General features: G+C 39.3%; 1 protein-coding gene across 3 annotated transcripts in view; it reads left to right on the forward strand.

Moving 5' to 3' along the window:
• The window catches only part of CTNNA2 (catenin alpha 2), a gene marked incomplete at both ends in the record, with an annotated part of 909,395 nt that overhangs the window by 147,376 nt on the left and 745,433 nt on the right, over positions 1-16,586 (forward strand). The window lies entirely within an intron of this gene.

Below are 16,586 nucleotides of genomic sequence, written 5' to 3' on the forward strand. Positions count from 1 at the left end.
CTGACAGTTTCTGCCAATCAGAGTCAGGGCAGGGAAACATTTAAGACCCTTCCAGTTTAGTCTTTTGGGCATCAGATCTATTTCTCTCTTTCTCTCTCTCTCTCTGGCTCTGTCTCCGTCTCCTCTCTCTCTCTCTCTCTCTCTCTCTCTCTCTCTCTCTCTCTCTCTCTCTCTCTCTCTCTCTCTGCTCTGTGTGTCTCTGTGTGTCTCTATGTGTCTGCTGTCTCTATCTTTCTGTTTCTCTATACCTCAACACTCATGGGTCACTCTTTTCTTCCCCTCTCTCTAAGTTGATTACATTTTTATCTTTAGACATTTCAAATCAGGAGTTATTTAGAGAAACCAAACATTCTGGACAGTTTGGCCTTGGCTCGATAAAATTTTTCTGAGTATCAGTTTTAATGGCATTTTATCAAACTCTTAGTAATGCATTTTGGTAGCTGAGTGATTTTTTTTTCACTGTCTAACAACTTGAAGGAGAAAATATACAAAAATACTTTTGCCATATTGTCTCTGTTGCAACTCTTAATCAGGTCTTAGCATAGAATTAGCCTCAGAAAATGTAGCAAACAATCATGGCTTTGGATCAAATAAAACTAAACTCACAAACAACAAACATGCATATTTAGAAATATATACATACATACACACCACACACACACACACACACACACACACACAAACACATAAACACACACACACACACACACACACACACACACACAGAGAGAGAGAGAGAGAGAGAGAGAGAGAGAGCGAGAAAGAGAGTGTATATATTATCCAACATTTTCTAGAATTAGGGCATAAGTATATCACATCATATCTGTCTTCAGGTCATGCTATAAAGAAAGACCCATAAAGCAAAGTGGCTAAAGACCACAAACTTTGTTCTCTAGTTTCTGAGGATCCTAAACTCCCAGAGCTAATTATTGACAAGACCATGCTCTGTCTTAAACCTATAATGGGAGTTCTTCCTTGACTCTCCTCCGCATCTGGTGATCTGCTTCCAATGGACTTTTATCCCCAAATACATCACTCTCTGCTCCTTCTCCTCCTCCTCATTCTCCTCCTCCTCCTCCTCTTTCTTCTCCTTCTCTTTCTCCTCTTGCTCCTTCTCCTTCTCCTCCCAAAATCTTCTACTTCTGTTTCTATGAGTGGTTTCTTCTCTGTGCCACCAGTCACATTGGATCTGGGGACATTCCACTTGAATAAGGCCTCATCCTTAATTTGATTGAATCAAAAAAAAAAAAAAAAAAAAACTCTTTTAAAGTAAGATCATCTTCATAGGTACTGGAAGATAGGACTCTAAAGCCAAGGAAAATCCAAATTGTTTTCCCTCTATCTCATTCATTGTCTTACTCATTGGTACATATCATGATGAGAAAGTGTTGTTTAAAGGGTCAGCGCTTAGAAATATACCTGATACTTTTAGTCTATGGGGAAAGAGCATAGCTCTTCCACAAGATCTCTGCCTTTACTGTGCAGACATTTACAATTTTTCTTCATGATATAGTTACTTTTTTAAAAAAATTGGCCAATTTTTTAAAAAAGCATATGGTAATATTAGGCCGGTGTATAGCTCAATGTAACTTTAGTTTTCTGGTATCTAATATTGACATCTTTTTTGGTATTTGTTTTTTGATTCAGCTGTGCTTGTATTCCTTTGAGTGAAAAGGTCACTATTGAGCCAAAGGAAGGGTTAGAAATGAACCCCCGTATAATGTTCCACCCCATCTCCATATTTATCAGACACCTGCCAGCAGTATCCCAAGGCACCTGCTGCTAAGTCACTGGAACTCCTTAATGTGGAAATGAGATCGTTAAGAAACCAGGTGTGTGTGTGGGGGGGGGAGGGGGAATATACACTAGCTTTTGAGTTCTTAAGTTTTCTTTGACCTGCATAACATTCCTCTATAAGCAGGCCTACATGGGAAGGTAAATTACCCTCTAAGTGTGAGCATTTTAATTTATGAAAAGAAAAATATTTACCTAGAGACTATACACCTACTCCCACTGGCAGGCGTACATGGTGTGTACAGTTTCCAAGGCGTTCACCAGTGTTTTCTTATTCTACACTAAAGGGAACAAATTGAGTGAAACCTTTTTTTTATGGAGGCAGGTTTAAGAGGAAAAGGACTTAGCAACACAAGCTCATCTGACAGTGGATTCAAAAAATCTGTGCATAGAAACGAAAAACAGATGGAATACTTGTGCTATGAAAGTTTGCATCTGGGCCTTTGCTTGAAATTTCAATATACTTCGTATGAAGTACATAGTAGCCGGTCAGTGGGAAAATATCATGCGTGTTATTTGAAAAAAATGATGTGCATGTTTAAAAAGTGTGCCTGTTGCTTCTGCACTGGTGGGATGGAGAGGGACAAGACTTGGAGAACTCTAAGGCTAACTCCAGGTACATAAAGAGTGTCTCCATGGAGTAAGGTGGACAGGTGTAAAGGAAAACACACTAGCATCTTCTATAATCTCTGTGAGGCTATTCACAATGCTCATATGCCCACTCAGAGAGAGAGAGAGAAACAGAGACAGAGAGACAGAGATAGAGACAGAGATAGACAGAGACAGAGAGACACAGATAGACAGAGACAGAGAGACAGAGAGAAGAAGAGAGAGAAAGACACAGAGAGACAGAGACAAAGAGAGACAGACACAGAGACACAGGCAGAGACAGAGACACAGAGAAAGACTTGAATCTTCATTCTCTCATTTATCTCTCCCCTGTTTACTTAAATTTCAGTCAGCTGGTGTGGCTTAGCAATGTTTTATTTTTGTAAAACTTAATAAAAATAGGACCACACCTCTTAATCCCACTGTTCCTAGGAGGCTTGACTCTAGGAGGTAACTGGAGCAACCTAACATCTAACCATTGATCAGGTTGGGTCAATATGCATTAAAGACCTGCTTCCTGAAGAGTGCTGTCCAGAAGATTTCTGTCAGCACTCTGCTTCTGGTGGATTAGCTAGAAGTCTGGAGTAACCAGAAACTGCTTCTTGACAACCCACAGAGACACAGAAGAAAGTCATATTGGCAGTATAAAAGGGCAAGAAAAAACAAACCTAGAACTTGACACACATTATTTATAAATATTTCTTATCTTCTCTTACCTTTCATTGTAAGTAACTGAGTAACCACTCTTACATGCTTATGGTTCCGGACTTCTGAAATGCACTCATTCCTCTTTCATATTTGTGAATGCCTGCAGAGTGGCCATTTCCTTAAAGATTATTCATGTTTCCTTTCTACTGAGTCTTTCAGAGCCATCAGGCTACACGCCTGTGGACATGGGGACTGGGATTCCATATTGCATATGTTACATACAAGATGGCTAGCACTTGCTCATGGGCTGAGCATGACACACCACACACTCATCTCCTCTCATACTTTGCACATAGCACACTTTTCTACATACGATGATATTCTCAGCCCTACAAAGCCTGCAGAAGATGGTCAGTTCACTGCCACCAGGACTATGAGTTTTCTTCCATTTGAGGCTACATGTCATGCTTTATCTTTCTTGTTTATCTTAATCATATTTTACTTAATCTAGCAATATACCCTTGATTGAGAAGGTGGAAAGTCTCTTTCAGATCCATCATGACCACAGTGACTGAACTATTGATCATAGAAATGATATAAGCATTGATTAGCATCATTAGTTGGTTGTGGCTTTGAATTTAGGATTTTGCATTGCTTCAAATTGATGTTTATTAGCATTTGCTGGAACTACTCTATGGATATCTATAGACAGACTTTTTTAGCTGTATTTTCATATATTATACATAAATCCAAGTGTTTATGTATCAAAGTTTAGATGTTTATATACACACACATAATGGGAAAGACTGTCTTCTTGATGATTGATGGAAAATCAACAGTAGCTTTATATTAAAGCAGAGACTATAACAATGTTATTCTAGAACAAACCATTGAAGAAAATCATTTTTTTGGTCACACTTTAAAATACAGCCTACCTTGGCAGGGGTTTTATTATTCCTGTTGTGTGGGTCATATTCTACATGTGGAAAATCAGAAGATAACTCTCAAGCATTGGTGCCCTTGAGCCATGTGGGTTCAAGCATCTAATTCAAGACAGTAGGCTGGACCAGCGAACAGTTCATCCCACCGTGGAGCTGTCCTGCTGGCCTCTAAGCTAGAGTTTTCTTAGTGGTTATCATGAGAGCAGTTATTTGGATCAGTTTTTGTTTTCTTCTGTTTCTAATTTTGAAATATGAAATGATAGGATTTCCTAACTTTAACAACCTTTCTCATTTTTGGAATTGTTTCTGTTTCGTTTTCTTTGCCAAAGAGGGTGACTTTAGGAAAAGTTAATTTGACTTGCTTTTCGCTCTGTGCTGACTTCAAGCCTAGGTTTTCTAGCTGAAATTTGTATAATGTGAATTATGTAATGTACTTTAGAATACTTTCCATTTGCTGTATATATATATATATATATATATACATACATATATATATATATATATATATATATATAATATGTGTATGTATGTATGTATATATATATATATATATATATAATGTATGTATCAGCAGACATGAGATCAGAGACAGAGTACTATTTATTTTTACCAATGACAACACTTATTCCATAGGAAGTGACATATTTATACACATAACCATAATATCCAGGCATCTAAATTAATATAAAAAGCCTCCAGTTATGAGAACTGTCTTGGAGAAAGTCAGCTGTGAATTTGTACAAAGTACATTAGAAAGAGAGTTTCCTCCCTATGTTTTAGTAAACTTTAGCACAGAAGAAGCTCGGTGGAAATATTCATGAGGTCAGATACCCAGCATCTGGTCTAACCCTCCCTGTCTCTAGTTAGCCTGGGAAAGCTGAACTTGAAAGCCCTCATCAGTGTGGTGTCTTGTAAAGTTGAGGAAATAGGATCCACCAATACATTCCGTCAGCACCTCTCAAATGTATAACATAGTTTAGTAGCTAAAGTTGCTTAAAGGGACTTATACACTATCCTTTTCATTGGATATTCCAGGAACCAACTTCACTCGTTCCAAAGCCAACAGGGAAGACCTTTCATGTCACACACTAGCCTTAAAGCATGTGACAGCAAACCAGTTTTCTTGGCTAAGATGTTTCCTCAGGAGACCTAGAATCCTAGGGGAGATGTTTCTTCATTTCTGTACTCCTGGTCCCCTTTTCAATACAAAGATCATTAATCCCTAAGAAATACCCCTTTATTCTTTCTCTTCTATCAAGACATTTAAATTTTTCTCACACAATGTATCCTAGTAAAAAGAAGATTATAATTTTATTTTTAGTATAAAAGAACTTATCAAACACCAAATAGTAGAAAGAAAATGCACATAACAATAATAACTAAAAGCTAGCATTTTACATCTTCTGAAAATTCTATGCTAAAGGAAGGTTATGGCTGGATTTGGTGTCTGCTCCTAGTTTGACCATGGAACACACCCAGTGCTTTACCACACAAAACCATGCTGCAGGCATTTGAGCTTGAACTTTCAAGCACTGAGAGCAATGATCCTGACAGCAATTACATGAGTCTTGTTTTATTGTTTAAAGTCAACTTTATGCCTCTGGATCAGACATGTCCTTGTTTGCTTCAGATCCAGATTGGAGACATTTAGGCCCACCCCTCTTACTGTGCACTCACTCATTCCATATCAGCATGAGTTCATAGGACCCTGTATAATTCCATTCTGAGATTTTTAGTTCTGGGTGTTTTCTGAGCTCAACCAGATGTAGGTCATAACATTTTAAAACCTTACATTCATTTATTGTATGCAGGTATATGCATGTACACACACAAATTTGGGTGTCCTTGTGCTTGCATGTTTGGGTGCTTGTATGTGTGTACATGTAAGCACATATACTTCAGCATGCATGCGGATAGAAAAGAACAACTTATTTATAAGAGTCTGTTCTCTCAAATTCCTGCTTTTAGTCTTGGTGGCATTTACGGTGGCCACATTGTGTTTCCGGTGTATTCCAGATGCAAACTGTGGTGCAGTTCCTTTCTTTCTTTATTTCTTTTTCATCATATTCAAAGGTTCTGGGAGTCATCTTTCAACTACCTACTCCAGAACACTGTTACCAGTGTGCTGACATGTTAGTGGGTTTGATTTGTGTCATGGTTGTGAGGAGAATGGTAAGCTGAGCCAGAGGATTTCTTATTGACAAGAATATAAATAAATCAGCAGCATATTCTTTATACTCTTGCCTTATGTATATTGGATGTTGAAAACTTTGAAGTCATACAAATGTTAACATTTGATCCTTCTTGCTTTCCAAACTGAATTATAGGACATATGTGTGTTTCTTGTGCTTTTTAAAAATTCAGTTGTTTATTTGGATGTTCTCTAAAGGGTGAGAAAGGTTTTGGAGGCAAGTGGGTGGGAAGGGGCAGAAAATCCGGGAGGAGTGGGAAGAAAGGAGTCTGTGATCAGACTATATTGTATGGAAAACTCATTTTCAATAAAATATATAAAACATATATATCATAGTTTATTTTTGTGGGAATGCATTTATTTCACAATCAGGCATATATACCTGTCACATTTTTGTTTTTCTTTATAAGAATAGAAGCTGACTGGCTAGGAAGTAGGCTCAGCTGATAAAGAGCTCGCATTACAAACATGAAGAACTGAGATCAATTCCCAGCACCCACATTCATAATTGGGTCCTAGAGACTGATCCTGTAACCCTAGTGCTCTGGAGACATAGACAGGTGTCTCTCTGAGGTTGAATCAACAGCTAGTCCAGCACAGCTGCTGAGATCTAAGTTTTATGAGAGAACTTATCTAGAAGAATAAGTTTGACAACAACACAATATACCTAATACTGACTTCTAATTTCTACATGCTTCCTACAATTTAAAATTCACACAAACACATACACAGGGATACACCACACACATGTGCACACACACACACACACACACACACACACACACACACACACCACATACATACTTGCAAATAAAAAAACAATATATATGTATATTCTATATAATTATATAAATGCATATAAAATATATATACAATAAAATATAGTGCAACTTGTTTAATGATCTACTTAATTATTATATTTTATTATAATTAGCACATCACTGCTTAAAATCTCCAAGTTTATGGCCTTCTTTTGCACTCCAGCCCAAGATAATAATCTCCTTTTTATGGAACATGAGAATTGTTATATTTAACAGGCCTTTGCAAAGGGATCACGTAGAAAGTGTGTTATGCTGCAGCTTGATAGGCTCATAGTCTACCCCAATATAAAACTAGCTTTCACCCTCTCCTCCCATCCCTAAAGAAGACTATGGCCGAAATAATTAAAATCCATATGCTTAATGATCTGTGCTTTCTGCAAGGTGGTGCATTGCCATTTCTAACGATGTTTAATAGCTCATAACACTCAATACACTTAATCATCAGTTACTGACATTTGTTGTGGTTTTGCATACTGAACACAGATATCTCCAGAAAGTGAAAATAGCCTTGTAACCTTGATCAACCCTTACTGAAGAGTTGGGTTGACCAAATAAAGATCAGGTTGTGAGAACCTCTCAAGCCCTACTGGAAAAGGTCACCTGACTGAATAGGGATTTTTGTTTAGGGGAACTACAGTGATTAGTTACTGATACATTGTGCATTTCAGGTTTACCATCCCTGAAAACTGTGACCAGAACTTTCCATTGACACATCTAGTAGAGGGTAGAATACCAGCCCCCACCAGCTACCAGACATCCTTAAAGTGGCCTTTGTCGCTCACTCTCCATCTTTTGACTAAAGACAAAAGTGACGAGGTCTCATCAGGACCAGTGCTGCTCTAGTTTTACAGTCACTTCAGGGACTTTGATATCACCAGATCTCTGAGAGTTTCTACCTAATCTCTTTTATTCTCAGAGAGCTACTTGAGTAAAGGAAACAAAGATGACACATCCTACTGACTACCCTTTCTGGAAAGACATAGGGACAGGATGCTTTCTTACTTTGCAATATTGACATAGCCTTGGTGTGGCTTGGGTTAATGAATCCCTCCACCCCCTCTAGTGTGTGTGTGTGTGTGTGTGTGTGTGTGTGTGTGTGTGTGTGTGTGTGTGTGAAGAGAACAGAGGAGGATTCTATTACTTTCCACCACCTTCCCTTGAGATGGGCCCATCACTGAATCAAGAGCTGAACAGACAGCCAACATGTCTTAGCAACTCTCCTGTCTTCACTTCACACACTCCTAACACACACACACTCACACCTTATCCTCCCCCCACACCGGTGGTTGCAGGTACTCAGGTGACCACACCCAACTTGACATGAGTTCTGTGAATCTGAATTCTGATGTTAGCCACCAAACCATCTCCCCAGCTCCTTCTGATTTTTGGTTAAGCCAAGAAGTCTCTGACTACTGTGCGGTGGAAGAGGTGACCTGTGCCAGTTCCTCAGTAGGTGTTTAGGGCTTTGAGTGCTCTCAGAGGACATTAATTTAATGTAGATGTTCCCTTGGTAAATACTGTCTTTCACCAGTGCTGGTCCTCAGAGGGAAATCTGATTATGAATTTCAGACCTTTTCCCTAACCATGGAGTTGAATCATAAGCACCTGGGGTAAAATGCATATCTTGCCTTTCATATTCTTTGCTGTTTCAAACAAATGTTCTAAAATTTCTCTCTTTTTGTGGCAACTTTTTCTGTGGGAAAGAAAGGAGGTGTGGCTTTTCCTGGCACCTGCCTATCTCAAATAGTACAGTTGCATGATACTTCCTAAACTGACTACAAAACAAGGAAGAAAGTAATGGGCAAATCAAATTATCCCATTATGAAGTTCAATAAATTTGAAACATCCTGGGATGTCTTCCCCTTGCTTCAGTATGACATCATGTAGGTCCAAAAGGACTGCAGCAAGCTTTCTTTTCTTCTTCACAACATTTGCTGACTAAGAGAAACCTTGTCTTGCTTTGGTTTGAATGCACTAGTGATATACTTGGAATCACCAATGTCACATTAATGGAAAAAAATGAAAAGCACCTCACCTTGGAATAATTTATCAAAGAGTAATTTAACCCAAATTTATATCATCTACTTTTCTTTCCTGGTGTCTATGTCTTTCTATTTCTTTCTTTTGTTTGAGTCTGAGTCTGTGCCTACCTGGAGGCTGTCTTGTAAATGTGTCTGTCTCTGTATCTCTCTCTATAACTGTGTCTTCCAAAAGGATTTTTTTTTCTCCCTGTTTTTGGAATAACACAGAAACCATCGTATGGGAATGATGGATACTTAATAGAAATCTCTATCAGGGTTCACAAGGGATAAAACTCTTTTGTTGTATCTGCCCCCAACTGACCTAGATTAGAAACAGTTCTGCAATTCTCACCATCAACAACTGCATAAGCCCATAGCCATGTAGCTTCCAACATTTGTGACATTTATTTGTTTTCAACATATTTGGTGTTTTCAGGATTTTTCCCATAATATGCAAGCTCACAAGCATTCATCTGGGTTTTGGGTCCCAGAAGAGGACACCATTTAAGATTATAGCTATGCATTTTTCCAAGGTGGTTGTAAAAGTTGATTATATGGGGGAAGGGAGATGAGCTGTTAAGTTGTTCTCTTAAAGGAAGGCTAAACAATCAGTCTGAGACACACTAAAAGAGCAGCCCTGATTTCAAGGTGTGGTGTAAAAAAAATGTTATGAGGTCCAGCAAATCCATAGTCTCTTAGAACAGGAGAGGTGTTATCATAATGAGTTATCACTATGTGGTCAAACAGGAGTTCCATGTCATGAGCAGAGAAAGTAACATGTTGTAATTATGGCTTCTACACTGACCAACCTTCTAGTCTAGGGCAATGGATGAAGACTCACATGTATATGGGCAGCCCCACATCAGTCTGGGCTGTGACAAGAACAAAGAGGTATACCTGGGAGTGATTTGTAGAAATGCCTCTGGTTAGCCCCTTTCTCCCTACCGCTTTTATCTCTTCTTCCTTACCTCCTTCACTCCTCCCTCTCTTCTGTCTTTCTACCTTTCCTTTTGTTTCTTTCTCTTTTTCTTTTTCTAGTTTGCTATGCTCCACAGACCGAATAAACATGTAGGTGTATCTCCAACTTCTAATCTCAGGCCACTCAGTAATATGTGGCTAGACTCTTTGAATGGAACGAGCAGATGTTAAGGGTTATTTCTGAAGCAGGATTTCTAGAGCTACTGGCTTTAAATACACACTCTGCTACTTACCACACAGTTGACCTTGGGATAATAAGCTTCTCTCTCCACTCAGTTGTTCTCTGGAAATGATGGCAAGAGAGTCATTTTGTCATCTGATGCATCCGCAGTCAGGCCATGGTGCAGTTAAAGTTTTCCGAATAGAACTTAGGACACTGAGTCCTCTTAACAAGACAGCAGTTCTCAAAATTGACAAGATGGAGACCCACCTATAACCATGTTCCAATACAGAGACAAATGCAAAGGATCCTACAATAGAGTCATTAAGCTTATATGCACGAGAGAAAATGGGATCCTTAATGCAGAAGAAATTGTGAGTCCTTTGGTACTAAGGGCTCCCTCTTCATGGAACCTCTCACAAAGTTACCCATACATTTGCATAACTCAGAGGTCTTCAGCTAGATCAGTCTTCTCATTGGAATCTTTTTGAACATCAGTCAACCCTGGATACTTCTTTGACAGGAGAATGACCCTACCCACTCCCATACAGGATAGGGGCAGGAATCAGGGAAAACACAATTTCTGTTCTTTTAGGTTGTTTCGTTTTGTTTTCTCCACTTCCATCATTTACATATTTCAGTTTGCTTTACAACAAGAGAAAATATTTTTCCAGTATGCTTTGAGAGTTAGCCAAAAGGAGCAGTGTTGGGTCTTTGAGTGCTGTAGCATTGTCTTAACATTTTATAAAACAGTCAAAATGGTAAAATGTTCAGAAGTTCCACACCGTCTATTCAATTGCTGTTTTAAAACATTATAAAAGCATGTGTGAATATTTAGTATATTTTAAAAGGAAATGGCTATCAAATAAAAGTATTATTTTAAGTCAGTGTTTACATTTAAATGGTACTAAGGTTAAAAAAAATACAAACCATAGTTTACTCAGCTTACCAGGGAAGCATGATATAGAATTGAGCATAAGCATAAGGTGATGTGCATGATGTGTATAAACATGAGCCAATAGGCATGGTGAACGTAAGTATTGAACCATGGTTATAACACACAGAGTCATAGACAACAGAAGTGTGTGAAGAGGAAATGTCTATGCTAATATAAGTGCAAATTGCTTGAATGGCCCAGGACTTAAGGAAACTTCTATTGTAATTCTATAATCTTATTTTCTTGAACAAAGACTTTATTATTTGTAGTTGTTGCATGGCTACATGCTATCTGTTTTTCAATACTCTTTAAAATACATTCCCAATGCTTAGGAAAAGGAGACCAGAGGACGAGGAGCTCAAGAACTCACCCTGTCATCCACAACAAATCTTATCCTGGGCTTCAGAAAACACTCGTTTAATAAACAACAATGGAGAGAAGTGGGAGGAGAGACAGACACAAAGACAGAAAGACAGAGGCACATTAAGACAATGAAAGATGAAGACTTCTTGTTCCTCCTCCTCCTCCTCCTCTTCCCCTCTTCCCCCCTACTCCTTCTCCTCCTCCTTTTCCTCACTTTCTTTATGAGTTCTGTGTTAGGAAGAGAGAAGAAAATCATTAACTATCAATATGTTTTGTAATTACTCAGAGGGGGAGAATGTAATCAGTTTAAATGCTGGTAAAAATACAGATGAGAACTATCCAGAGGGCAGTCATCAGTGGTTCCCTCATGGTTGGTCTTAACTTGTGAGAACTTAGAATGCTATTTTTAGTGCCTTTTAATAGTCTGTGGTTTTTGAGCTTCATATAGACCAACTGTTTACTTCGTAATTAAAGTGTTGTCAATGTATATTTGCACATCAGCCATATGAACAGTCATCGGAATGCCTCTCTCCCTTAGCTTCCTGACCAACATCTTCCTTCCCAGAGTACTCTTTGATTTCATGCCCTATGTGTCCTTGCTCTGGGAAGTAAAACATTAACTGAGGTGATTAAACTCAGAAAGACAAAAGCTTGTGTGCTCTTTCACATATGCAGATTTCTCCTTGTAATTTATATTTTACACACACACACACACACACACACACACACGACTATAAAGAGAGGTAATAGCTTTTCACCTTTAATCTGTGTTAAAATATATGGAACTTTTAGATCAATAAGCTTTTACATGAAAGAATTACACATGACTGGTTGCTGCTAAACCATCACTCATGTTACTTTTCTTTCTGGCAGATGAGTGGGACATGCCTTCACATGTCTTCACATGGGAACATGCCTTCGGTTAGATCTATAATCCAGTAACAGACATTGACTATTTCTACACATCTACACATACTAACCAGCAGATCCCTGCTTCTCTTTCCCCAGTACCCCTCCTCTCTCTTATATACTCTTCCATTTCCTGACTGATTATTTCAGTCTTATTGAACAGCAGTCCCCTGAGAAAATAGCTAATTTTATCATGATAAACTTGGCCATCATTTTGTAATATAGATTTCCGCTTTGTCCCAGTAATCCTAAAGCTACGGGGATATAAGACACATTAGTGTTATCGCTGATTTCGTGTCGACTTTCCATTGAAATCTTTAACAAAATAAGATCATTTGTACCTGCTCAGAATTGGCTTCTAGTTTTTAATTTCAACTGAATGAAATTACCTGCAATTTATCTCAGAGTCCTCTCAGAAGTCAGCCTGGTACTTACAAACATATTTTCTCTGGGGAGAATGTCCCCTTTCCTTCCGTTTCCTCCATCCCTCTCTCCCCATTCCCTTCTTCCCTCTCTTCCTCCCTGTGTCCTTCCCTCTCTCCTTCCTCTGTTTTTCCTCTGTCTGTTACTGCTCTCTTTCTTCATCTGTATCTCTGTCTTTCTTTCTTTCTCTTTTCCTCATCCCTCCTGTGCATCTATCAGACCACTTAGTGCCAGTAACAGTGGCTGAGGATTGGAATTAGAGAGCATCACAGGGTAGTTTCCACATTCTAGTTTCTCTGCAGAAATATTTGAAGAGAGGCCTACAGTTAACCTAGAAGCAGTGGTGGCCTGTTAAAAACAGGTAGATCGAGGGGGCAGTAGGCCACGGTAGGGAAATAACTCAACATCTTGAGGACAAGCTGTCCTATGAAAAAGTGCTTTTACATGACCATAGTGTTTGCTTTTTTGGATCATGATTATAACATAGGCACCCCGCTCACACTCTGTCACAGCAAGTTCTACATACAACATTGTGGGTCACGTGCTCTATTAGTATTCCATTACATTTTAACTTATTTATTTAGTCTGTTGAGGCAGGTACATATGTATGTGCCAGAGTATACACATGGAGATCAGAGAACAACCTTCAACAGTTGGCTCTCTACTTCTAAGATGTGGCTCAAACTCAGATTATCAGGTTTAATGGCACACACCTCTACCCAACTGAACCATCTTGACAGCAAAGTACTTATTTTTTTCTAACAGTGCTGGAACCTGAACCCAAGACATTGTTCTTGCTGGGTGAATGTTTTTCAATTAAGCTACAGTCTCAGCACCTTTGTCTTAATCTCCCTCAAGGGTATGTGCTCAATATTATAAGCCAGAAGTTGCTTTTAGACTCCCTGGAATGCTGCTGTGCATTTTAGCCTTTGTGTGGAAAGTGTAGATGTTCCATCTTTGCTCTTTGCCAGCAGGGGTTTCCATGCATTAGTTTTTTCATCAATCCCATGAGCCTTTCCAGCCCTAACCTCTGTCCATACTGACCTCCTGCTTCACCAGTAGGGCCTATGTGTGCCCCAAATTTATTGGCTAGAACTGTATCCTGATACCCTGTTATTTTGGGGGGTTTTACACACTTTTGGTCACCATGTGGCCAGCATGTGCGTGGAGTGGTGTTACATGATGCTATCCCAATCCATTGTATCTATTTGAAATGGAAAATCCAGTCAGTTTAGGCACAGTTTGGATATCAACACTAGCTTGTTATGTGCTGAGAGGTGATGAAACAAATTGTCATTTTGGAGTCATTTCTTCTAAGAGTAACATCAACATAGTGGTTTCCTCTCATCTAAGGTAGAGCTCACCCATTTAGCCTGTAGAAACTAGAATTGTCTAAGTAGATGCCCAGTGGGCTCTCTCTCTCTCTCTCTCTCTCTCTCTCTCTCTCTCTCTGTGTGTGTGTCTGTGTGTATGTGTGTGTCTGTGTGTGTGTGACTATGTTTGTGTGAACATGTGCTTTTTTTTTCTGCCTGGTACATATATATTTGCAATGTGGCTAAAAAAGAGATTAATCTCTCTCCCTCTCCTTTTCCCTCTCCCTCCCGCATGTGTGTGTGTGTGTGTGTGTGTGTGTGTCTGTGTGTGTGTGTGTGTGTGTATGTACATGCCAAGTAAAGGACATGTATACTGAATAAGTATTTGATAACTGCAGTCTCTAACTGAAATCTGTGTTAGACTTTCAAGGATTGTGTGTTTTAACTGTTCACTGTTTTAGAGATACAATAGTTAAATTTTGGGTTCTTCCTAAGGTGTTGTACAACATGGATTGTTTCCCTTTTCACCTCTGTAAAAGTCTAGGCTGGAAAATATAGTTTGTGTATGTGGCATAGCATCTTTCAGGGACCCAATAATATAATACATTTTCTTACATGTCCACATTTCTTAATTGAAACTCAGACTGCTGGGAAGGATGAATGAACTTTTAACACTAATGAGAGAATCACAGGCTATTTTTACCTGCGGGTAAAATGATTGGTTTCTTTCCACTTGTGTCTTAACATAAATGACAGAGTGTTCACAGTCAAACTATCATTGGCTTTATATAAATTGACTGGCTTTTCCTTAAGAATAGAACCATAATTATTTCTATTAAAATATTGATCTGCTTCATCATTAATCAAACAATCTTCCTCTCAACTGCACTTCTTGGGTTTGTTGAAGGTTTTCTATCTAGTACATGCTCCACTACACAAAGCTCTGTTCATGCTTTCTGCCAGCTCCTTCCTCCTAATTAGGTGTCCATCACTAATACAGTCTCAGGCCTGCTGTGCTCCCCACTCCTTGGTATCCCATTAAGCACACGTGTACCTGATTCCTGTATCCCTATTTGTCACTCTAGATTCTCTTTGCAAAACCCACTGGGTGTATTTCAATGACCTCTGTCACATCCACCCCTCCCCCCATATATTTGTGTCTTTTAATATCTGGTGCAAGCTTTATCATGCTCTAGCCCTAACTGTATCTGTCCTATTACCTAGTTTATCTTTCCCAGTCAAGTCCCCTCCAGTTGACTTTATGGAATACGGCTGACCTATCTTCTTAGAATAGACATCAGTTAGAGTCACTCTTCTCTGTGCCAATGGTACTATCGGAATCCCTTGCATGGTGTGGTGTCACAGCCTCTTTCTTACAGTGCCCCCCTAAGCAGCCAAGACTCTGAACATTCTCTGAGTACTCAGCCTCAGTCTCCAGGCTGCCAAGTCTCATGCAGAGTTCATCTTTGTGCCTGGGTGGGAAGGCACCTGTCTTCATCACAGTTCTGGGAGAAGACTGCTCTCCCGTGTATCACTCTCACACTAAATGAGGAAATCCCTCATTTTGCTCCATTACCTTCATTCTTGCTCATGAATCTGGCACATCATGGCTGCATTCAGTATGTGTTTAAGAACCTGTTTTCTTGTGAGACAAGAAACTCCTCAGGACAGGATGGCTATGCCTAGCCTTCATTCAATTTCCAAATCACAATTCGGAATGAGGCAAGGGTCAAAGGTAACCCAGCTTTCTAATTGTTCTCTAAAGAGGAAGCTTCAAGAGAGGGTTGGAAGCATGGATATTGGGTTTTTGTATACTGATTTTCCATCTTGTTAGCCCAGCATTCATGGAGTCTTCTCCTCTCTTTTCCTCTCCTCTCCTCTCCTCTCCCCCCAGCTCTGATACTATCTTCTCATGCAGGTTCAGTGGTCTACCCTAAAAATTGTAACTATCTTTCTACCCTGGCCTCCTAAAAGTAGGTTTGAAAGGCTAATATTTAAGAACGGGTACTCCATGGCATTCCACTACTATCTATTGTCAACCTAACATAACCTAGAAACACCTTGTGTCAGTGAACCTGAATTAAAGAGTTGTCTCTCTCTCATAGCTGCTCTCAACCTATGGGGCATGACCCTGTTGCGGGTGGAATGACCCTCTCACAGAGGTCACCTAAGACCATCAGAAGACATGAATATTTATATTATAATTAATAACGCTGACAAGATTGTAGTTATGAAGTAACAACGAAAATAATTTATGAATTGGGTGCCACCAGAACATGAGGCACTAAAAGGGTTGCAGCATGAGGAAGGTGGAGAATGACTGCAGTATCAGATTGGCCTTGGGGCGTATATCTATGAGGAATCATCTTAGTCGATGATTGATGAATCACAGTCCAGCCCAGCTGTGAGTTTTGTTATGCCTAAGCAGCTGGTTCTGGCCTTTATGAAATAGCTCACTGAGAATGGGCCAGAGCACAA

Source organism: Micromys minutus (genome assembly GCF_963924665.1).
Source record: "Micromys minutus genome assembly, chromosome: 18".
In the NCBI taxonomy this organism is placed as follows: domain Eukaryota; kingdom Metazoa; phylum Chordata; class Mammalia; order Rodentia; family Muridae; genus Micromys; species Micromys minutus.